General features: G+C 39.0%; 2 long non-coding RNA genes across 4 annotated transcripts in view; one reads left to right on the top strand and one right to left on the bottom strand.

Moving 5' to 3' along the window:
* Positions 1-23,336, top strand: part of LOC144267365 (uncharacterized) — an 86,116-nt gene extending 62,780 nt beyond the window's left edge. Inside the window, exons 2-5 of one of the 3 annotated variants that reach the window (XR_013346610.1) lie at positions 15,538-15,674; positions 16,831-16,954; positions 17,072-17,130; positions 18,562-23,336. This is a non-coding gene — a long non-coding RNA (uncharacterized LOC144267365). Of the gene's footprint in view, positions 1-15,537; positions 15,675-16,830; positions 16,955-17,071 lie in introns of all 3 variants that reach the window. The other 2 variants (XR_013346609.1, XR_013346608.1) reach the window with 2 other exon arrangements.
* LOC144267366 (uncharacterized) lies at positions 1,548-21,120 on the bottom strand. Its single transcript, XR_013346611.1, has 5 exons — positions 21,050-21,120; positions 18,352-18,411; positions 16,755-16,885; positions 6,017-6,068; positions 1,548-1,634 (listed from the first exon to the last, which is right to left on the bottom strand). It is a non-coding gene; the product is annotated as an uncharacterized LOC144267366 (long non-coding RNA).
* Positions 23,337-25,099: the final 1,763 nt, after the last annotated feature.

Raw genomic sequence — 25,099 nt, 5'->3', positions numbered from 1 at the left:
ACAAAACAGTCTAGATGACCAGAAAGACTCTTAAGATGAGTGTCTGTATGGAGACAGAGGTATACAGATGTAATTGTGCATATACAGAAATGGAGAAGCAAAAGAAATGTAAAATTATACACTTTCACCTGTTGCTGTTATTTATTTATTTTATTTTATCCAATAACACTCACATTCGGGACAAAGATCCCAAACAGAGACCCTGAGAATGATGTAACATTAGTCAAAATGATTATTTTCACAGAATGAAAAGAAAGCAGCCAGGAGGAAAACTAGTTGCTCCTAAGTTACTTAAAGGCCATTGCAGTTACTCCTGGATGCACAGTCCATGTCAGTTGTTTCCCTTGGAAACACTGCTCTTTGGACAAAGAATTTAGACTGGAGCGTCCACAGAAATACCCAAAGGGATCAGGCTGAGGAGGAGATTTCAAGAACGTATAAAGGCATACCTGGGGTTGAGGAGGGAGAGAAGAGAAATGAATCTAAGGATAAGAATAAAAATGCTGAAGGACATTCTCCCTACTTGTGATGGATGTCACGTTTACACCAAGTGGTAATGGGTTGTGTGTGTGGTGGGGATTTGATTTTGGATTATTGCTGTGCTGTAGTCAAGAGTATTGGAATCTTGGCTTTTGCTTGATGATGCACTTTGTTTGATTAAAGGTTCCCTTTTAATCAAAGATATGGCCATTTCCCGTCTCTAAAATGGAATCTGGCTGGGGCCATGCCTGGAAAATACAGGGACTGGTTCTCTTGTCTCAGGGGAGCTGATATCTCATTTATTACCATCAAGGGTAAGCTGAATTATACTTGTAAAATGTCACATAATAAATTTAGCCTTCTTAGTAAATCAAATCAGTTGATTCATTTATCTACGACAGATGCGTCATAGCTACGTGAACTTCATTGACTAGACAGAACTAATAGGCAGAGTATGTACCTTCAAACGTGGTCGAAATTTATGGAGCTACAGTGAAATGAAGTAAGAAGCAGTGCCACAAGGTCAGTTTAGAAACTAATAATACACTATAAATAGAACTCTAAGGTTAGGTGAAAGCACTTTGTCCCTAGGTTCTGTTCTTCCCACAGCCCAAAAGACACTAGTGCACACACTCACTTTGGGTTGAAGGGGAAAATGCTAAGGAGCAGATGTCCTTCACTTGTCCTACATTGCAGTACATTAGCTCTTTGGAAAACTACCATGGATATCAAGATGAGTAAGAAGATTCTATATCCATAAAGGGAATGAAATGGTATGGGCTAGGATTAGTTACCTCCTTTGTTCTAAAGGCTGTAGATAAAGGGAAGGGAAGCCTGTGATGAGCACTCTGTCCTACTTGTGAGTTTAATGGCAAACTGACATTGAAGGAACTTGTAAAGAGACTGCTTTTGTTGACGAGTCTTTATATTCGTTTTATCATAATTTCATTCATTGCCATCCACCTTGGCACTTACATAAGTGGTAAGAATCAGGAAAACACCTGACTTTTCATCACCTATATTTTCTATGTCTAATGAGCTTTCCAGCCCTCATAGGCTTCAGATCTCCTGGGTTTTTCAGTTTCCAGATAGTCATAATTAGAACATTGTATCTACCTCACTGATGCTCTTTTTAGGATAGTCCAATCCAAAACCTGTTAAGACAAAATGTTGTGATTTTTTTAAAATTGAAACAATTAGTGGAAATGATGTTTAGGATAATCAGATTTCCAGAGAGGAGAGAATTTAACACATTCATATAAATAAACACACAAAAGGCTAGAATAAAAGTTGGATTTGATTATGAGTGGGAGTGACTTGTAGCAGAACCCACAGGTTTGTAACACTCACTTCAGTAAAAGTAAGAAGTGAAAATCCTTAGGAAATTCTGAAAATGAAAAATTTCAACTTACATGTTCTAATAGGAAAACAAAGGCAATGACCTTGCAAAATCTGCACTCACCTCACTGAATTACTGGTGACTCAAAGAAAACACTTGTGCTTTGGATTAAGAATTGCTTTAAAGGTAAAATTAGTGCAATTTTATAAATAGAGAAATGATAAGACAGTATTGTAAAGAATGGATTTGAAATAGTTATAAGGTGTTTAGAAATCTGCACAACAGAAAAACTTCTTGGTATAAGGAGACAAAATACAATGACTCAGAAACTTGGACCACTTCATATCTTCAAAATACTAATCCCCTTAATAGCCCTAATTCTTAGTGTTTGTAATAAAGAGCTCATCCTCTTAAGGACTGACAATACATTTTGGCACCCATCACAGAGAAAATTATGTTTCCTTTTCTAGATAATTTTTCACCAAGATCTGTATGTCTATTTCTTGCAAACAGAAAAACCATCACCTATTTAGACAAATACTGTATTATTTGTCTAGACAGGGCAGGGAGAAAAGGGAGGAGAGTTGAAGTTCATTTTTCAGTAAACTCAGTTTCAAGTATCCCTTTGTATGGTAAACAATGGAAGTAAAAATAGAAGGATGTATATTATTTTTGTATGCAGAATTTAAGAGTAAATGCAAATATTTTGCATCAGCCAATGATATTTTTTCCCTTGCATCATTGATATACCTAAGGTGTCATCCTGATCCCATTCAAGTCAATAGGAGTTTTGCCATTGACTTAATCAGAGTAATCATTTCACACCCATCTTTTGGAATGCATTCTGGGACTGTTAACTTTAATTTCCTGATAATTTTCAGGAAAAATACAGCGGAAATCAGAGAGGTAGGCTTTACACTATAGCATATTTACTATTTGCATAAAACCAGTGTTTAAATTGTATCATTTCTCTCTGGAAATATTATTACTGCTTAGTTGTTGACAGTAGTAAATCGTCAATTTGTTTATACTGCGTACTTCATATAGTTTGAAAACTGCTGTCATACTTCCTGAATTTTTTGCAAATAGTGTTTTGAGAGAGAGTAAAACAGGTGACAAATAGGAGACAACAGGCAATCAGAAACTCCAGGTTTATAAATTATGGTATAAGTTTGTGTTAGTTTAGTGACTGTTGATGTTCTTGTTAATACTTGTGGGTAATATCATCACAGAGTTGAAATTGGAAGAAAGCGATTAGATTGTGATTCACCCCCTGCAACGGTAGAGTTATTCTCTACGATATATTCTTGAGTATTTTTATTCACATTAGTTTAAACAGCTCAATCTGCTGGGCTTGCACCACTTCTTGGGAGAAAACTTAGAGTCTAATAGGGTTCACTGCTTGAGTATTCTCCTGATATTCAACCTTAAACTTCCTTTGCTCAGTTTTATCTCATTAATCCTAGTTCTATTCCCTTGGATCACATTAAACAATCTCCTTCCCTTCCTGGGTTTTTACATCGTTCAAATACTTATTCTGTCAATCACAAACCATGCCTTTTACATCACTGGCATACCCATTGATTGATCTCCTGTATCAGTCTTCTCTTCCTTGAGCTAAACATGACATCAGCAAGATCTCAAGGAGCTCATCTGCACATTCCCGCCATCAGGTCTCTTTCTAGGCACCACTGTCACCCTTATTCTATCAAATCTCCCTTCACTTCACTGACAAAACTTGTTAAAGAGATTCCCCAATCAGATCTAAAAACATCAACCTCACCAAGTCCTCTTTTCTCAGCCATTCAATGCTAAAAATACAGACTCTATTCACAAGAATAATTTGTGCAAGAACTCACCTGTCATCTGATAAAGATAACAGAAAACCCTCCTGACATTTCAAGAATACATATGTGTGCGTGTTTGTGTAGAAGATACATATCTAAGTTCTTTAGCTTTGAGAGGCCAAGTGAACCGAGAAAGTCACAGAATGAGGAAGAAACAGAGTTCTAATAAGAAGGAATTTAATCTGGAGTAGGAGTAAGAGGCCAGCAGCTGAACAGAGCGAAGTAAACAGGAGTTGAGTGAGCAGGAAGACTGCAAATGTTTTGATGGTCTGAAGATTTGGGGACCCTGTCTACGCATAGCTTATTAATTCTTTTAGATGTTGGGTGCTTTTTATGTGTATCTGTGTCAGACTGAAGACTCCATTTTGAACATGGGGTTAGTTTGCCTTTGAGAGCTCTCCATGTTGGACTGGAATTCCAAGGGGCAGTGGCACAGGGCTAACACTAGAGTGTTATTAAATCAGGATGGTCCTCTATTCAAATAAAAGCACCATAGACAAAAGACCAGCTCCTGCCCAGGAACTGGGAGAGGTTGCCTGGCAGGGAAGTCACCTGTTGAAGTAGGGGTCTGAGGTCACCTGTTGAGGCTGATCAGGAAGTCCCATAACAGAGGAGATTGGAGGGTTATAAAAGAGCAGAAGCTGCTCTGCTTTTGGGTCTTTGGCCATTTTCACCAGCTCAAGCAGAGGAAAGCTGCTGCAAGACCATGATGATGAGGCAGGGAAAACCTTCCTACCTGAACACAGATGGACTCTCAAGGGAAGGGTGACTCTCAAGGGAGGAATGTGGTGGTGGTTTCTACATCACTGGTTTTCAAACTGTGGGGTACCCCCCCAGGGGTGCAATGAGGTATCAGGGACACAGGGTGTGGGGTGGGGCTGGGTGTACATTCTGGGGAGGCTTAGTGGAGACTGCATTGGTTTTGGGCCTAGGCAATTGGACTTGAGGGGTCCCCCCTGCTAAGAAGGGTGTCAGACACGAGGCCTGCATTTGGAGTGCGTCCCTAGCAGCCCAAAAGCAGACAGACAACATCTAAACTCTGCCCACCCTTGCAAGGGAAGGGCACATGGGATTCAACATTTGGATCCCCTCACAGCAATCTGTTGAGTATCCAGGAGGGAGAGCGTGACCAGATCTGACAGATTTTTATTGGAAAAATTGTGTGAATGGGAAGACGGCAAATGCTTTGATGACATTGTTTCTAACTCTCATCTCTGTTGAATGCTCATCTTTGTTCACCTCTTAGTACCATACTCCCACTCAGATTAAATTCCTTCTTATTAGGACTCTTTCTTCCTCCTTCAGTGCTTTTCTCAGTTCACTTGGCTTCTCAAAGAATACACACACATACATGAAATGTCAGGAGTGTTTTTGTTTTACAAATTGTATTTAGCATCTTGACAACCAGCTTTGCTGGCATTTTACCTGAAATTTTTCAATATGCTAGGTATTCTCACCATGCTTTCTGCATAAGAAGAGTATCTAGACAAAGCTATCCAGAATGTCACATTAGGTAATCTGTGAAGTGATTAACATTGTCTTATGGAGAACAATTCTCATATGACTTGCTTGTCCTCCCAAATTGAAAGGCAAATGTTCTGGAAAGGAAAATGAAGAGCATTCCAGTGCTTGCAGAACATACTGCATGCAATATATTCCAGTGTGCATGGCACCAATCAGCTTCTGTTCAAGTTGTTAAATTGAAGCTTTCTTTTCATAGAATTGTAGGACTGGCAGGGACTTCGAGAGGTCATCTAGATCAGTCCCCTGCACTCGTGGTGGGACTAAGTATTACCTGACAGGTGTTTGTCTAACCTGCTCTTAAAAATCTTCAATGATGGAGATTCTACAACCTCTCTAGGCAATTTATTCCAGTGCTTAACCACCCTGACAGCTAGAAAGTTTTTCCTAAAGTCCAACCTAAACCTCCCTTACTGCAATTTAAGCCCATTGCTTCTTGTCCTATCCTCAGAGGTTAAGGAGAACATTTTTTCTCCCTCCTCCACGTAACAACCTGTTATGTACTTGAAAACTGTTATCATGTTGTCACCGTGCCTCCATGGGTCACAACTGAGAATACCAAATTCAGGACAAACTGCTGAGAAATAGGGCAGACACACCCCAAACTGGTGGTTATTCTTCGATGAGATATACCAAGCCAGCACCAAAAGTAAACTTCTGTCTCACCACACTGGCTAACAAGGAGTCAGAAATGTAGTCTCTTTAGGTATTCCAGTCCTGGATTGAACACCCAGACACCAGACTTAATGATGAGTTGTTATTTAAAACCAATTTCATCAAACCAAAGAACCAGCCACATACCCAGGTCAATATATAACTCAGAACTTACCCAATAATCATGCTGTTGCCAATCCTTTAGTATCTAAAATCTAAAGGTTTATCTATAAAAGAAAGAAAGAAAAGTGAGAGTTAAAATTGGGAAAAGGAATTAAATACATACAACAATTGCAAAGTTCTTGAATCAGGCTCGTAGCAGTGATGGAATAAACTGCTGGCTTGCTAAGTCTCTGGTTGCTTCCAAATCATTGGAAGGTCCTCAGTCCCTTTGCTAGAATGCTCCCTGTAGTATAAGTTCATAGTTCAGAGGTTTGAGCAGGAAAGAGGCAAAATGGAGCTGTTTCCAAGGGCTTTTATGGCTTCTGCCAAGGGAAGGGAAACCCATTGTTCTATTTTGTGGAAAATTACAGGTAACAAGATAGTGTTTGGAGTCACGTGGCCAAGTCACATGTCCGTGCATGCTTAGCTTAGTCATAATAGAGGCCATTACCCATACTGTAGTTTGAACGTTCACATGAAAGTCCATCAAGTGTAGATAGGCGTTTCCCATGGGCCATTATGAGTTAAGTCTTCCTTGATGGGCTATTTAACATGAATAGTTCCTTCAGGATGTGCGGGCTAAATACCTTGTGGGTGTTACCACATGAGCAAACATTTGAAATACAGATACGTAATTAATATTCATAACTTCAGACACAAAAATGATACTGTATACAAACAGCATAATCATATTCAGCAAATCATAACTCTTCCATAGACATCTTACGACACACTTTGTACAAGATTTGTTGCAGTTATATAACAGTGGTAGTAACAACGATCTACATGATCATGTTTTAATCACATAATGTCACATGTCCCCTCTCAATCTTCTCTTCTCCAGACTAAACAAACCCAATTTTTTCAATCTTCCCTCATACGTCGTGTTTTCTAGACCTTTAATCATTTTTGTTGCTCTTCTTGAGACTGTCTCCAATTTGTCCACATCTTTCCTGAAATGTGGTGCCCAGAACTGGACACTGTACTCCAGTTGAAGCCTAATCAGCACGGAGTAGAACATAAGAATTATATCTTGTGTCTTACTTACAACACCCCTGGTAATACATCCCAGAATGATGCTTGCTTTTTTTTGCAATAGTGTTACACTGTCGACTCATATTTAGCTTGTGATCCACTATGACCCCCAGATCCCGTTTTTTAGTATTCCTTCCTCGGCAGTCATTTCCCATTTTGTATGTGTGCATCTAATAGTTCCTTCCTAAGTGGAGGACTTCACATTTGTCCTTATTGAATTTCATCCTATTTACTTCAGACCATTTCTCCAGTTTGTCCAGATCATTTTTTGCCAAGAAAGCTTCACACACAGCAATTTTTGTAATGCTTTAACACAAAATTACAATTAAAAACACAATTATGAATAAAACATAAATAGATGGGTCCTGATGTCCCTGGGATAAACAGAACAACCATCCCTCCAGTAAGAGCCTGGGTAAGCCATCCCTCCAGTAAGAGTCTGGTATGGTGCCACTCATTGGTCAGAAAATGCAAGGTAAAACTAGATCATTAAGAAATAATTATACAAGTCCACAAACATGTATGCATACTTGTGTGCATGCATTGTATATATGTGTATGATAATATATGCATATGCTATATGTAGCTAATGCTGTCACAGGATCTATAGCTAATGTTGCCTATACATTTTCATTATAATTCCCTATTTACAGTAACTCATAATTCCGAAATATTCACCTTTGAGCTGAAATTTTCCATAGCTGGTCTCTGCTTCAGAATAATTATTCTGTGTATGACAAGTTTGAATAAAACACTCAAGAATGTGGAGAGTGGGGAAAAAGGCCCCTTTTCCCACTGTGAATAAAACCAGCTCATTTGCGCTTGGGGCCTGTTCATCGGCACAAACTAGGATTCAGGCTTGTGCCAGTTTAGGGATTAAACACTAGATATGGGCTGGGGTCCTTTTCAAGACTTTGGGCTGGGTAGAAGATCAGGGCTAGATTGTGGGCCTAGCCTAAACTTATGGTGGGGTCTGGCATTAGGCCAAATATAATGTTTACTCAGTTTGGGACAGACTAAGGTCAGTTTGGGGCTGTTTTAGGCCGGGATTGGGGACAGTTACTGGATCCACGCTAGGTTTAGGTTTAGTAAGGATCTTGGGCTTGGGTTAGGATAAGCATTGGGAAAGTGTGAGAATCTTGTCTAGCATCACATGGGGTGCTTTATCTTGGATGCAAACCAAATATTTCTGTTTTACACTATGTTCAAGCCATTAAAGTATTGATCAAGTAATGTGCAATTTGCTTCTTTTTCTATGCATTAAATAAGCCTATTGAACAGCCTGTAGGGATTTTTACTGTATAAACAAATATCTTTGAATGACATCTAAATGATTGTATTAATGAATACAATGTGTTATCTACTTCATCAAAACCACACAAACCTTTTTAAACCATCCCTCCAGTAAGAGCCTGGTATGGTGCCTTGCAGTATGACCAGAATAGAAAACTCAGACTCTGCTGGAACAACAGATGATTGAATCTCAGAGTTGTTTGCTCCTCATTGAACATTCCCAGCCTAATAGCCCCCAACACTGCTCCCTGTGAAAAGTTCCTCTAAGTGACTTGGCTGTTGCATTTTGCATAAGCTGGTATTTGTGGGTGTTCATCAAATATTGCACCAAGCAGAGCACATTGAAGTAGTTTAATTTGGCAATGGCAAAGGCATTGGTTACTGTGATGAAGACAGCATCCAGAAAGAATGGTCACAAACTTGTAGCTTAGGGTAAGTGGAAAATAGCTCTCGTCATCACTGCTGCTATCTGCACTGCTTAAGAATCTAAAAATTGAACTGAGTATAAGGTTGTAAACTTGAATAACAAAAGGGCAGATAAAAGATTCTCAGTCTATGGGGTAATACCATTTTTCTTCAGTTTCTTCCCTTGCTCTATTAACATTACATGACAGAATAGAATGCAGCAAGTAAGAGCACAGGGGCAGATGTATTGTGCATTACTTCCTGACTTTTTAGGTGATCATGTTATGCCCCTAAGCATGAGATTTATTGTCCCTCATTTTAGCTTGCACTACATACAAATGGTACTAGCATTCAGGGTAGATAAAAAATCAATGATTTTTTAAAAAAAAAACACAACTTTTTTTACGTAGATTGGAGTTTTTAAATTTAAATTCAATAAATTTTTCTTTTAAAAAGAACCTATTTAAAATTAAATTTGAAATATGACTGCCTGTGCTATGGCCTAAACTTATTATAATCTATAAAAATGATTTAATTAAATAAAAAACCTATGAATCAATCCATGTTTGTTGCCAAAGTTTTAAAAAAAGCTAAACCACTGAACAGACGGAAGTCATTGGCTAAGATAAACTGGTAGTGCTAAACCAGGTTTTGACAGTAGTAGCTTCTTCTGCAGGTGCAGAGAGAATATCATCTTCATTTTAGTTTATTCAACTAGTTCAGTTCAATGACTAGTTCATTCGAAGCTATGAAACTGATTGGGGGTTGAAAAAGCTTGCTTGCCTTGTCCAATCCATGAGTTAAAACTAGATGTGGGAGGATGAGATCTACTGTTCTAAAATCTTGAAGGACATGGCGACCAGAAACAATCGCTTTGATTCACTGGCTACAGATAATATTAATTTGTTTAATAAATCAGTTAGTTATAAATACAAAATATGTTTTCATAAACTTTTATTTTCCTTATATATTCTGTACATTTAAGGTAGTTTTATTTAACTAATAAAAAAGTAAAATGCTGGTTTTGCACATTTTTAATTGAATTCCAATTTTGCAAAACAAACAGGGCGGGACACAAATCACAAGTAAAAAGTTACCCATTATCTAATAAATAAGAAATGCATCATTCACCATTTTCTAACACAGTCAAAAATGTAGAAATTAAGAATCTGAATAAATGTCTAAGTTATTTGATTGCTTAAATAAATGTGTATCCTCCTGATTAGCAAAAAATAGTATCAAATTTAGTATAAAGGCTATATTTAGTTACAAATCTACATGTTTTAAAGGTTACCAACCAGTGGGAATCACCTTTTCTTTAGGAAAGTAACTAAAAAGTACAAATGGAAAACAAGATTTAAATCACCAGTTTTAATCATGGTTTAATTTAAACCATTTGATCAAGCAGAAACCTTGATTTAAATAACTGATTTCATGACTTTTATTTAAATCAATCCACCCTTCTAGCATTTTTTTTTTAAATTTAGGCATAGTATTTGACTCCATGACCTACTATAGCCAAGAAATCCACAGGTTGACTATATGGTATGGGCAAAAGTATTTCCTTTTATTTGTTCTTAATTTAACTTCCCATTTATTTGCTTAAATAACTCCCTTTTTCATATATCTTCGGATAAGGTAAAAAGAGTGAGATGAGCATTTTTCACTCTGCCCTTTGTAATTTCAAGTGTCTTGGTTAAGTCTTTTCTAACTGTCAATCCAGCTTCAGACTGGCATATGGTACAGAGAATGTGCAGTTCTCATTGGCTGATGCACCCTTCCTAGTGATGTACAAAGGTCAGGTGTTCATGCTGGTTCTCTTAGATCTATCAAAGCAGCCTTTGATATCGTTGAATAGTGTTGAGTGAATAATTCATAATTAATAATACATTAGACGAATTTGTCTTCATTCTCTGCTCAGTAATTATCTGAGATTGCTTTGCAATTGCCTCACATTTATTCTTTATTTGAGAATTTTGTGAATCATTCTTGGTCTGTAGCTTGTTCACAAACAGTTTGCTGCAAATATTCAATATCTGAAGTGTGAATTGTGTGCTGCATTGGCTAGGTTTGATTGGACACAGGCCTTATATTGTTTCTGTTCCCTGTCTGAAAGAGCATTTTTTTTACTGTTATATTTCTGACTTGTGTTTACAAATTAAAAATTCACTATTTGTGAACAGTCCCTTAATGTTTTCTTAAAATGTGCTGTTTCAGTGAACATTCCTGCCATGCTCATCATTGTAGTATATAGATTACAATAGAACTGCAGGGAGCATAAAATTGATGTTGAACATATGGTGTAATGGATGCCTCCTTTTACATAGAGACAAATGGAGATCACTGCTAATGAACACCTTTGCACCCTGGTGAGATGAAGGACCGTAATGAGATTCAGTAGGTTTTCATCTCTTCCTAGCAGTGAACTTTTAATGAGGCCTATTCTTTTCTCTGCTCTATTTAAAAATGTCTCTACCACTTCCTAAAGATGGCACTTGAGAATTAAAAAGAGGAGGCAGTGATTTTGCCTTTCCGCCATCTATTGCTAGGGTAAAATTCTCCTGTGCACAGTCTTGGTTTCTGCTCTTCCTGTGCAGAGCTCTCTTTGACTTCAATACCAAAATTTAGTACTTCTGTGCCAGAGACTTTTGTCCTAATTATCTCTTACAGAGGGTGCATTAATTGGATGCCAGGATTCTGATTGCCATCCCCAGTGCTGTCATAAATCAATTCTTGTATCCTTAAACAAGTTATATCAGCCTAATGGGAAAAGATCTGCAGAGACCATTAAAAGAATTAACCCAGGGAATTGGAGGTCGATACCACTGTATAATCTATCACTTAGTGTTGTGATCAGTGCAGTTGAATAGCCAAACCCAGATCTCTCTCATGAGGAAGCTGCATTTCCAACAGCATCTGACACTGGGACTCTAAGACTTCCAAGTGCTGGGAGGCTGCAAAGGTTTAATTATTTTTGTTATTAATTTGTATTGCTCCAAGGTGGAAATCATCCGTGTGTGTGAATGCATTCACCTGGGTATATGTGTAGATCTTTCTGTCTAATACTATGTATCTCTTCCAATAAAATCAGAGCAGAGGCAGCAGGACTGAACTATGCTAATGATTTAATACTTTATAGCTATGCAGTTTTTCTTAATCATTGACACAAGAAAGTTGAGTTGCAATATTGATTATATGCTTTAATGGGTTGCCTAAATCTAACCATGTGGGACTGTTACCAATAGAAGGTATCATTTGGAAGACTTCATATTAGAGTTATATTGTAGGACAAATTATGAAAGCCAGATAGCTGTGAAAATTCTATCAAAAGATGAGGTTCCAATGATACTAGAGGAAGGTTTCCTCAATTTTGTCACAGCATCATTCCCTTTGGCACGTTAGGGTCAAAATGAAGATGTGTCTGTTGAATATTTATGGCCTCGATATGTGTACCAGGGTCTCCCAGTGAAATCAGAGAGCTGCGCATCTGAGAGATGAATTACTCCTTCAGAATCCAGTAATTATTACCTGGTTCTGGCTTAGCTAAGTCCTATGGAAGAAAGAAAAAAATATTGGTCCTTTCCATTTCCCTTGGGTGCGCTTCAGCTTTCCCTGGAAGGTACCAAAATATCCTCAGGGAGGCTCTCTCACTGTTGGAAAAGCAGTGTAACAAAAGCAATAGCATTAGATACAATATTAACCCCCTTTGCTCGCCCTGATACAATTAATTGTAGCATGCTAAGAGAAACCAAAAGAAAACCAGACTCTGCACTGAAATTTTCTGATTAATCAGAAATTAAGCTGTCTCTGAAACCCTTTTATTTGACCTTGTGTGCTCTAAATGAATGCATAATAACTAGGGCTGTCAAGCAATTAAAACACTTAATCTCAATTAGTTGCGCTGTTAAACAACAATAGAATACCATTTATTTTAAATATTTTTGGATGTTTTCTACATTTTCAAATATATTAATTTAAATTACAACACAGAATGCAAAGTGTACAGTGCTCATTTTATATTTATTTTTATTACAAATATTTGTACTGTAAAAAACAAAAAAATTGTATTTTTCAATTCACCTCATACAAGTACTGTAGTGCAATGTCTTTATCATGAAAGTTGAACTTACAAATGTAGAATTATGTACAAAAAAAGAGACTGCATTCAAAAATAAATCAATGTAAAACTTTAGAGCCTACAAGTCCACTCAGTCCTACTTCTTGGTCAGCCAGTCACTCAGACAAAAAAGGTTGGTTATAATTTGCAGGAGATAATGCTGCCTGCTTCTTGCTTACAATATCACCTGAAAGTGAGAATGGGCATTTGCATGGCATTGCTGTAGCCGGCGTTGCAAGATATTTACGTGCCAGATGAGCTAAAGATTCATATGTCTCTTCATGCTTCAACCACCATTTCAGAGGACATGCTTCCATGCAGATGATGGGTTCTGCTTGATAACGATCCAAAGCAGACTGACACATGCTTGATAATGATCCATGTGGACTGACGCATGTTCATTTTAATCATCTGAGTCAGATGCCATGAGCAGAAGGTTGATTTTCTTTTTTGGTGGTTTGAGTGTTGATCTTTTAAGACTTCTAAAAGAGCATGCTCCACACCTCATCCCTCTCAGATTTTGGATGGCACTTCAGATTCTTAAAGCTTGGGTCTAGTGCTGTAGATATTTTTGGAAATCTCACATCGATACCTTCTTTGCATTTTGTCAACTCTGCTGTGAAAGTGTTCTTAAAATGAAAATGTGCTGGGTCATCATCTGAGTGGGGTCATCATCATCCTATAACATGAAATATATGCAGAATGCAGCTGAAGCATGGAAGGGGCATACAAAAGCTTAGTATATCTGGCATGTTAATACCTTGCAACGCTGGCTACAAAAGTGCCATGCGAACGCCTGTTATCACTTTCAGGTGACATTATAAATAAGAAGCAGGCAGCAGTATCTCCCGTCAATGTAAACAAACTTGTTTGTCTTAGTGATTGGCAGAATAAGAAGTAGGATTGAGTGAACTTGTAGGCTCTAAAGTTTTACACTGTTTTGTTTTTGAGTGCAGTTATGTAACAAAAAAAAATCTACATTTGTAAGTTACACTTTCACGAGAAAGCGATTGCACTTCAGTACTTGTTTGAGGTGAACTGAAAAATGCTATTTCTTTTGTTTATCATTTTTACAGTGCATATATTTGTAATAAAAATAATACTATAAAGTGAGCTCTGTGCACTTTGCATTCTGTGTTGTAATTGAAATCAATATTGAAAATGTAGAAAAACATCCAAATATATTTAATAAATTTCAATTGGTATTCTATTGATTAATTTTTTTTAATCATGATTAATTTTTTTAAATTAATCGCCTGAGTTAACTGCGATTAATTGACATCCCTAATAATAACCCATGGGATTGACAGCTTGTGTCAGTGGGCACTCCTATCACTGTGGATATATACTTGGCTCTCAGAAGGTGTTTTCTCTCCCATGTTGCTGCACAAGAAAGTTTTGGGCTTTGGAGAACTAATCCAACCCAGGACTGCATGATTGCCAATAATCCCATTTTGTCCAAGACAGTCTGAGGTTATTGACCTCTGTCCCAGGTCAATAACACCAGCTAAGACTGAAAAAAATGGTTTCAGTTCTTTCCTCTGTTACTAGAGGCTACTGCTGCTGCTGGGGTGGCCACTGGTTTTCTTCCCATCCAACCCTGGCAGCTTCTTCAGACAGGGAAGTGGTCACTAGTAGAATGAGCTTCAGCTCAGTTCATTTGGAGGAGGCAGATAGGAAGCGCCACCATGGGTGATGGAGTAGACATGTAAGGGGAAACCTCACAGAGGGCAAAGGATTGGAACTCCACAGGACAAAAAAGGAAGGGGTAGAAAAATGAGTGACAGGGTGTGTTGTGGGTGAACCTGACTACCAGAACATAAAGGGTGCAGTTAAATAGGATCTGAACATTGCTGAGAAGCTGAATGAGTCACTTGCATTAGTTTTCATTCACCAGAGAGAACGCTGGGTGGGGACCTCAGATATGATGCACCACTGGAGACTGAGATGTCAAAAGAAAAGGTGCTAGTTGAGCTGGTCAGAAATATTCATCAGAAAATGCTGGTTTGTCGAACCCAAATGGCTTGTGAAAGCAAATCGGGTTTGACAAACTTTTGTTGATTCACAGGTAGGGTTCCATGGAAACCCTGCCATGGTCTGCTTTCTGAGAAAGTTTCTGACCAGCTTGACTTCTGGGCAAGGAGAACATTGCTATGGCCTTTGCTATAACCACTGGACAATATTCCGTCCCAACCAAAGAAACCAATATTTCATCTTATGTTTAGTTAGATATTTAGCACCAGAACAAAAGTTCATATTAACAAACTCCACTTTAAGCCACATATAGAAAATAGATTGATAGCAGACAAGATATTTAATAACTGACATCTATTGTATAAGAGAGACAAGGTGGGTGAGGTAATATCTTTCATTGGACAAACTTCTGCTGGTGAAAGAGACAAGCTTTAGAGCTCTTCTTCAGGTCTCAGAGTGAAGTTTTTGACTTCTGTCCTAGATCAGTAACAGGGTCTGGGACTGTAGGTCTCAAACCTGAAGAAGAGCTCCGTGTAGCTTGAAAGCTTGTCTCTTTCACCACAGAAGTTGGTCCAGTAAAATATATTACCTCACCCACCTTGTCTCTCTAATATCCTGGGGTCACCATGGTTACAACACTGCAAACAATGGAATCTATTGCATATAAATACATACAGATTGTAATTAATTTTTGTGTGTTCTGCATTTAGATATATTTTCACAATATGTGCTCAAGAGATATTTGAACAGAGGAAGGCATCCATTGGTGTAGGAAAACAAAAACCTGGGATGAGAACATGAATAATGACCCACTCTTCAATCCACAACTTTACACTCCCCTGTAGTGGTAAGTAGTTGGAAAACGTTTGCTTGTACTGCAGGAAGTTCCTTAATTCAGATTAAGTTTTGTGGCTTTGTTCCTTTCTGCTTGATTTTAAGATCTGTTTTGTGTCCCCCTTTTTAAAGTACTAGCTATATATCTGGAAACAAAGAAATATTATATTAATAAGGAACAACAACACTTGCAGGCAGGAAAGAATAATTTAACAGACTTAACCCTGCACTCTTGCATGCCATTTACTGCTGGGTAATGCACACTGGCTGGTAAATCCTTCCAAACATAGGGAAGTTACGAAGGCCATTCAATGTTTTGGTTCTGGATTACTATAAGAACACTGGTTATCTGGTGCAGATGATTCTGTTAGTGTGATACCTCTAGGAAAGATCTATATTCATTGACCTTTAGACTCACACTTCCCTTAACTAGTGTAGTGTATGTTTACCACTGCAGCTTGTGTTATAAAACAAGCTGGGATAATTTATTGGCTTGCTCAACACCTGCTGAAGGATGCTTTCCCGCAGGGCATTCTTTTGTGTCTGTGTCACGGTCATAGACCTGTGCCATTCTTCACCTACTTCACATGCTCTGTCCTAAAGGTCCCCATCATTTCGAATGAGGATGACATGGCATTTCCTTCTCAGACTATCAAAACCTCTCCCTGCCACAAAGGGTCATTGTGGAGCAGTGTGAGGCATTTCCTTTCCCTCGGGCTAGACATACTGACTCTGCAGCACTGCCAGGCCCTGCTACTCCCAAGGAGCAGGAGGTTAGGATTTAAAATCTGATTCCTACCCCCAGGCTTAGTTTTTGTGGGCTCCTCTGTGGACGTTGGCAATGCTAATGGTTGGTTTGCTGCATGTTTCCATAATTGTATATGCACATCACTGGAGCCATTTTCTACTCTTCTTTGGGTAACAAAATTACAAAAAAATCAACTTTATTTTATAATGGTGTTCCTTAAAAAAACAGGAAGGGAAGAATTTTGCTATATTTTAGCTATATATTTCCCTCTAAGCAAGGCACCCTATCAAAATGATCTTTTTGTACACAATGATAGTTATTGGGACAACTTATGCGCTCATTTACCCTACTGTAAGGATGGAATAACTCCTCTGTCTTCATCTGCAACTACTCAAGTCCATGATTATGTTTCCACACTCAGGTAGCCCACACTGCTCCAGGTCTTTGTGATATGCAGTTGTATATCTAGAAGGAAACTAACAAGTTGGACAGAAAGGGACGAGAGAGAGAGAGAGAATTGTAATCATTCTTGTACCCCTGCAAAGGTATGAAATAAACATGGACTGTCATTCCTAACTCTGAATAATATTAAGGTTGTGAGATGATACAGGAAAAGCCAGACATTCAAATGTAATTTGATTCATATAACTTTCCTTTTTCAGGTAGCATTAAAGAAGAAGGAACAAAAGTGGTGGTAGTTATGCAGACACTTGTCTCAAAGGTCAGAATGGCTTTTTGGAGCTGAACCAACTGTGTGTGTGTGTAATTATATATGTATTGTACACTTTATGATCATATTTTGCAGCCCAAGCTGAATGGCTATGTCCTGGGGAAAGATCTACAGAGGACGAAGGGGAAGCAATCCTCTCTCTCAGTCTGCTCCACAACTGCTATTGTAGCCTAGGATTTATGTAGCTTCTATGTGGATTTAACCCACCCTCATGTGGAGGGAATGATTAGGGGAGCTAGTTAGTTGTGCTTACTCTGGCCCCACTTCTGAGGAAACGTGGAAGAAGCAAATGCCGAGATGGGCTCTGTTCTACACGGGAGATCCACACCCTGTGTATGAACTCCCAGCATCCTATTCGTTCCTTTTCTCCTCATGCAGTTGAACTACTGTTCTGCTGTGTCCAGGGCCCATTTTGCCCATCGATGGGGATAAAGGGAAAGTTGAGCCACTTAAAAATGCGAAGTATCTACAATTTACCAACATAAGCCTATGTTCTGGAAAACATATAGCAATTGTTCTATATTGTTCTGATCTCAATGGAGTTACGATGGTGTAACACCGGAGTAATTTAGCAGTGAATCAGGCTCCTTGTCCATGTATTATATAAAGAAGTCAGTGGATTTCCAAGAACTCAGGGGCAGGTTAAAGTGTACATGTGTGTTTAAATCTGAGATGTCAAGCAGCTTGGAAATGCTCTCTGCATAAGTAAGTACATCCTGGATTACCATTGTGGCATATGTGTAAGGCCACAATACTATACATTATACACAAGATGGTGTCTGTGGGTTTTATGCCTTTATATTAGATCAAATTCCACTCCCAGTAACAATCAGACAGCGAATATACATTTTCCAAATGTGACTGCAGCCCTAAAGTTCTATACAAGCATTTTTGAAACATCAGTTAAGTAAGGTAATAATAAAATACCTGACAACTCATTAAGGGGTCTGGAGGAAGTTATTGCTCAAATAAATACAATGCTTTTTTCCACATTTGGACATTTGTCAAAGCACCTGGGGCCAAATTCCTTGCTGACGTGACTCCACTGAAGTCTGCGGAGAATCTGCTCCACATTTCCTAGCTAGACCATTGAGTGTAGTATGGTTGTGTGGATATACCTGAGGGAAGATTTTGGTCCAATTTTTTTGGACATCCCCCATCTCTAGTTTGTTACAACATGCAGCACAGATGGCATGCTACACATTAACTTACCATGCTTCTGTTTTGCAGATTTTTTTCCCCATGCATTTCCACTTCTCCTGGGATTTTTTCCTGCAAAAAGGGAACATATGGCCTTCAGTAGCCTATAATGACTCTAGTGCACAAATATGACTGATAGCTTTATGAAATATGTAATGAAAAAAATTAAAAGAGAAGCCAGTGTTTGTGCAAAGAAGCTAATTTCTTCCTTTCTCTCCCCAGCTGATTTAATGTCAGAAACGAGGGCTTGCAGCTGTGCCTGCCCAGTCATCAGACAGCCAAGGCAGAACCATCTGAGGCAGTCAGGTGTCTTGCTCTTAAGCTCCACAGCTGCAGAGGCTTAGCAGCTGCTCATTGCACATGTCCACAGGTTCTCTGTCACCAAACCCTACTTTTGCCCCCTCACAGCCTTGTTCTAGCCTAGCCCCTGTCCTGCACTGGGCCTTGTTTCAATCCTGTCCTGACACCCAGCCCTGCTTTTGCCTTCCCTGACTCCAGGTAATTCCTGACCTTTAGCTCTGCTTCTTGGTTCTGACTCTATCTCGACCCTTGGCTCTGGCATTTGGACACTGACCTCCAGGCCTGACTCTTACTCTTAACATTAGGCCTGACTGCCTATGGCCCAGTCTCCTGGCACTTTGCCCTTTGCAGACTTTTAGGGAACTCATTTTCTCTTTTAGTCTCATATCCCTCAAAGGGTCTCTGCTGTAGTGCTCCTTCCTGTGATACCGAAGCCTATGTAGCTTGTCTTTAAGGGTGTGTCTAACTAAAGTTTGGGGTCTTGGTTGAACTTGAGGTAGATTGCCAGCTAGTAACACTCACCTGATAGTAAATGCTAGTGTAGACGCTCTACAGATGTTTGGAACACAAATGGTGGGTTACTTTAGATCAAGTCTTAGTTAATTGGCAAATAATTAACTTGAATTAAAACAGGGCCACAAACTGTCACCAAATAAACCTTTTATTGGACCAGCTTCTGAGGGTGAAAGAGACAAGCTTTCAAGCTATATTGAAGAAGAGCTCTCTGTAGCTTGAAAGCTTGTCTCATTCACCAACAGAAGTTAGTCCAAAAGAAAAAAACGAAACAATTACCTCCTCCACCTTATCTTGCTAGTGTCATATGATCAATATGGGTACAACCACACTGAAACCAAATAAACCCTAAGTTGGCCAGAGGTGGTCACCAGGGCCTGATGGGAAATGGTGGTTGGTTGGACTTTGAGCCTGCTAACCTCAGAGCGCAATGTTAGGAGCACAACTGGCTCTCAGCCTGGTTTCTAGGTGGCCCAGTGAGCCTTCTCCAATGTCTGTGCTTCCTGACTGAGCAGAGAGCCTGGATCAGCCTGCTACGTGAGCCTTAGAATGGCAGCAGTACAGTGGTTGCTCAATATGTACCACACCTGCAGCTGTGTTTGCCCTGGTCCTGCCTCCAGCCCTTGTTCCAGTTTCCACCCCTGTCCGCTCCAGTCTAGTCTTTGCCTCCCTGCCCTGCTCCCGATCCTGACTCTGGTCCCGACCATTGGTTTGGCTTCTAGACCTTGACTTTGGCTTTGCCCTGAGCTCAGTACCTGACTCCTGGATCTACGCTTGCCACTACTCCAAACTGCCATTGCAGCCACCAGACGAGCTCGTAGGCCACCCATGCACCAAAGGTTTACACCCAGATCCTGATATCCCTTGTGTGTGCTCTCTAAACCACCCAATTGGCATTAAAAAACAAAACTTATTTCCTATTTCTTAGGAGAGCTCATCTGTGTAAAACTTTATTTAAAAAGTCATCCCTAAGTGTTGACTGTGAAAACATGCATTGCTGATATATTTCTTTTCCTTATAAACCTAAAAGGGGTTAAATAATTTTAAAAGTTAGCATTAAATGTTATTTAACAATCTTCTGTAGTGCAATGTACATCTTTAACAATGCTGAGTTGCAGAATGTTTGGCAGATTGTAGAGCCATTCAGAAGCAATAATTAGTGGCCAAATTATACATTCCCTGGTTAAAAGGGGTTAGAAGAGAAAATCTGACACAAATAATCTTTCTCTTTTAAATTGAACTAATACTGGTGAGAGGTGCCAGAATGACAGCCCTGCAAAGTCCTGTCTTGATTGCCAGAACAGGCAGTAGAAAGGCAAAGTTTCCTACACTGTACCCTCCCAATGCATGATCCTGGACAGTATAATTCAGGGCTATGTATGTCAGGATGAAATATCCCACTGAAACTACCCTGAGTCACCTGGACGCTATGTTGCTGGTCCACATCTAACTGCAATATAATGGTGCAGAAACTAAGGGTGAAATCTTGGCCTCTTGGAAGTTGCAGGGATTTTTGCCACTGACTTCAATGTGGCCAGGATTTCGTCCTATTTTTAAAAAATTCTAGAAAACTTAAACACCTTTAAAAATATTCACAGAGGCTTTAGATAATGTACACATGCATTACTGGAAAACCTTTACATCTGCTACGTATGTAATCCTGCATGCCCGACAGTTGCTGCCTCTGCTTGGCATTCAGCATTTCCAAATAACTGGTTTCTTTTGGGTGTATCATACTGTGGTGTAGCATCTGCTGCTGCTGACATGGCTCTGTTTGCTGGACCCAGGTGCAGGCTGCAGTGAGTTTACAAGGTGCCCAGTGGTTCCTCACTGTACTGAAGGGTTTGTGAAGTGTGCAGAAAGCAGATCTATAGCTGAAGATGAAAGCAATACCCACCGTCAGGTACTTAACTTCTAAATTGTGATATGGAATGGGTCTGAGCGTGCAGTAAATTCAGACATCGCCCCTGGAATGTCAAGACAAACATGGGGTTAAATTGCAGCAAGGGTGGTTTAGATTGGGCATTAGGAAAAACTTCCTAACTGTCAGGGGTGATTAAGCACTGGAATAAATTGCCTAGGGAGGTTGTGGAATCTCCATCACTGGAGATTTTAAGAGCAAGTTAGACAAACACCTGTCAGGGATGGTTCTGCTTTGAATGCAGTCCTATGATTCTGTGGCTGGAGGCATCTATGAAAGGAAGGTAGAGTTGAGGGAAGAGGCAGACATCTTATTTTTTTTCAGCCCAACATCAGTCATTAGCTAATTTTATTGCTCCTTTTCAGATGACAGTCTAATTGCCAGATCTCACACTGTTGAAAGCACCAGTGACTATGGACAGCCCATTAAAGAGAGTATATAACTGATTTGTGGCAATTTAATGCCACCTTCTGGTTAGAAAATATAACAGAGCTACTCTTTTAATGATTTTTTGATACCTTTTACTAACTAAACAGGATCAATCAAATATAGAGCTGCACGCATCAGTAATCTGCTTCCATTAATAGGTTTCTTTTTAACATATTCTCCACAACACAACCAATTCATCTGCTACTGTATATTATCTTTAAAAATAAAATAATAAAAAAATCAGCATTCAGTGATTTGCTATTGCTCAGAAAGGAAAGAGTAAAGTTTATGGAATTAAGCTTTGGACCCCTCTTACCGAAAGCTGTCAAAGTGAATTGGCTCTGTCAAGCAGGTGCAGCCCAATGGATCAGTGCTACTTGTTCCTAAGTTCATGATTTTAACTGTGTATTAAAATTTAGTTTAGTAAATTTTACGCTCACTTTGCATGTTAAAATAGGTTAAGCACCCATAGTAAAGAGCAAGAATACAGTTTTGTTGACCTTCCAAGAATGTGATAATTTCAGAAAATAAGGACTTTAGATATTGTTTCTCTTCATTATGTGTTAATCTACTGAATAAACTGTTCCTCAATAGAAACTAAGGGCAATTGCAAGTTTAGTTAGAACTGATTTATTTAAAATGATATCTTTTAGTCTGAATGTTTGAAATAAAATACAGATCTGATAGTTAGATGTACAGGTTAGAAAGAAAAGAAGCATTAGGTGTGGCTAGGATCCTCTTGGGTTTTGCTCATGAGTTTTCCCCCAGCAGGGGGTGCAAATGTATTACTCATTTGGGGGGAAAATCCTACTGTTTTTCTTCTGAACATTCTGAGTTTGATTCTCTACTGCCTTACATGTGGTGTAGTCATTTACGTGAGTGTAAAATGAGTGCATTGTGATTATAAATTGCTACCACTGGTGTAAGTGAATGGAGTACTCTGATTTGATAGTATTTCAAGCTCACTTTGCACTTACTATAGAAGGTTCAAGGCAGTGGAGAATCCGGCTCCTTCTGTTGACTACAAGCCCATTTTATTGTAATTGAAGATAAATGAGTTGAAGGTAGATAAGTGTTTTGTAGTGAAGGTATATTTTATTTCTTTGATTTGGATTGCTGAAGAGATGCTGGGGTTTCTTTTCACTGGCATAAACTATTTGATGCCACCTTTTAGAGTCCCCATAGAAATGTCTTTGCTGAAGTAAGTAGGAATTTGATTATTGTGACACATGGGAAAGATAGATTGCCTTTCTGATTGATATAATTTGGACATTTACATGTATTGAAAGGCAATGGCCCTGGACCAAAATCTCAGATCCAATGCCACACCTTATGTTTGTGGCTGGGTGAGTTCCTAATTTCACAGTTGGCTCTACTTCTGTTATTGAATAAACCAAAACCCCTCTGGGTACCCCTGAATTTTTTGGGTGTTTGATATTTGAATGCATATTTTGCAATTCATGTTCCTCTCCATTAGTGACACTGCTGGTATGATACATGCTCTTGGTTTGTAGATATTTTCCTCACCTGATCTATCCTGACTTAAAGCTCTGCACTAAACCATAGAACTAACTCAACCCCTCTAAGACTTGTGATTGTGGTGGGAGTTGTATGGTTGCACCAATTAGTTATTTCTATAATGTTAAGCATTCTCACTAGATGATATGGTAATGATAAATTGTAGCGTAAAATCATTTGAAACTAAAAAAAAATGGAGCAACACTTTTTAAATGACAAAAATAAATTCCTTTTGAAATTCTGGTATTTTTGTGTATTTCATTTGATTAAAACATTAGGTTCAATCCTGTAATTTTTTCTCATTATAGGAATTCTATTCTGCCAGAGAAAGGACTGCAGGGTGGCATGTGGGCAGTATTTTTCTGTATTCCCATTGCTATCATTGAAAATATCTTTTTCATAAAGGTTTCCTCCCTCCTAGGACAGGATCACCCTCTACTCAATCCTTTAGTGAAGACATAATCATGTGTTTATGATGTCATGAAGTATTATCATTTTGTCTGTTGTGATGTCACAGATTCAGCATTATGACTTTACTGCAAATGAACTTGTTTAACATGATTAAAATATACTATAAACACTACCTGAGGTTTAAACTAATTAAAGATCTTTAGTGAGATATATTTCTAAATTCTTCATTAACACAGTTTGTTTCTATTAAGAGCAAGCATGGTGGTGATATATGGTCAGAGTGTTGTATGGATATCATCAGTAGTTACCTTTATTTGCTGCCAACTTGTCAGTAGACTAGCCAGTACTTAGGTCCTCAATGAAATCCTTGGTATTTATACAAGAACACAAAACAAACAACATCTGCTCTGCCTCGTCTGGTTAGAGTAGATTAAGATGCAGTCAGGTGTCTTGCTGTAATGCTGACTATGTAAATCAGCCTTGAGTGACAGAGCATTGAACCTTGGACTTGATTATACATAACTATGTCCACAAAGCCTAAAAGAAGGTAGAAACTGAGGTGTGGCTAGATTGCTGAAAAAGCAGAGAGTCAGAAACTGTTGAATGAAATGGTCTGTTGGGGGCTTTCCCTTCAACTCCTCACCTGGTTTTTGTCACGCAGGCAGAAAGCAGAAGACCAAAAGTCTGAAGTGCAGGCAATGCGATGTTTGTTTGGGTTAGTTTCAAGCAAGCATATCCATAACTCTTATGCCGCAGAGCCTTGTTTCCCAGTATCCCATCCGCCCCACTCCTTAGCAGGCATAGATATACCTGTTGTGCACACCCTTGGTCTCTTATAATTTATGGTCATGTTTCATTTTGGGAGGTCGTGAGTCTGGGGGCTTCATCCCACCTCTTTTGTATCCCATGTGAGGGGTAAGGAGTGAGGTTGTATTTCGGTCAGGGACAGGCATTTCTTTGGCCTTAGTGTTTCTTATACCTCCCACCCAGCCCCACCTCCTTGGCCTCCATGGTTGCTTGACCTTGCCTTGAGATAGAGTCAAAGCAGTCTTTAAGTGTGCGCTCGTATATTATACTCCCACCATACCCAGTAACACTTTAGCTGTTCTTATTTGTTTCTATTATACTAACAAACCCATCTGGCTAGGCAGAAGCCACACACAATGTCTTTGTTCTTCGTTCACACACATTAGTAAGTATATAAGTGTATCAAAAATCAAACGGGCAAACAATACCCAAAATTCTATCTCAGGCGAAAGGGTCTAGGAATATACAGGCCTGAATCCTACATTATCATCACTAACACTCCTAACATGGTCCATTAAAAGAAAAGATATTGATAATTAATTAATTTTTAAACATTTTAATTGTCCTCTGACCAGTCTCAGAAAACTAGCTACCTCTGGCCTTTTGATAATGAACATTTTCTGTGGATGTGAGTCCTCCAGGTCACACCTTAAACGTCAAGGACCCTCTGGATAAATCCTGAAGTCCTTTCTCGGTGTTCTCTTAGTCAAATCTCACTTTGTATAAGAACTGAGAGCATGCTAAATAAGGACTTCTGGAACTGTCCAGTATACTTTCTTGTAACTCAAGATCCAGGAGGAAAAATAAAAGAAATAAACCAAAAGGCCAGCCCTGCAGTCACAGATCGCTTGGAGGTGGCTC

Source organism: Eretmochelys imbricata, chromosome 7 (genome assembly GCF_965152235.1).
Source record: "Eretmochelys imbricata isolate rEreImb1 chromosome 7, rEreImb1.hap1, whole genome shotgun sequence".
NCBI lineage: Eukaryota > Metazoa > Chordata > Testudines > Cheloniidae > Eretmochelys > Eretmochelys imbricata.
This window is presented reverse-complemented; position numbering and strand designations above follow the sequence as displayed.